Consider the following 460-nt stretch of genomic DNA (forward strand, 5'->3'; position numbering starts at 1 on the left):
ATGGCCTCCTCCAGAGCCGGGAAAACGGCTACAAGACACAGGCCGGATCCTGAGGTTGAGCTGCGTGCACAGTGACTCCGCCTGGCATTGCGGCCACAGACCCGGCCCTTCAGCCGGAGCCACAAGAGTCGCCGCTCTGAGCCCCTCCCTCCTGGAGGCACAGCCTGTCCTCTGCCCTCCCTCCCGGCTCCGCCCAGCCGCCCTCCCTACCCCAATCCATTGATCACCCATCAAACACCAAGAGCTGAGGGTACCAGGTTATCTAATTCACCCGCTAGAGAGGGAATACGGGGAGCTCAGACCGTGAGGGGCCCATCCAAAACCCAGTCATATTATGAGGTGCCCCAAGTCAGGGAGCGAGTTGCGGGGAGGGACCGCGGACGGGGAGGAATGCCCACTATCGTGCGTGGCCGCCTACTCTGCGCAGGCCCAGGGCTAGGACATCGCCGCAGGCCATAGC

This window comes from Myotis davidii, unplaced genomic scaffold, assembly GCF_000327345.1.
Source record: "Myotis davidii unplaced genomic scaffold, ASM32734v1 scaffold758, whole genome shotgun sequence".
Taxonomy (NCBI): Eukaryota; Metazoa; Chordata; class Mammalia; order Chiroptera; family Vespertilionidae; genus Myotis; species Myotis davidii.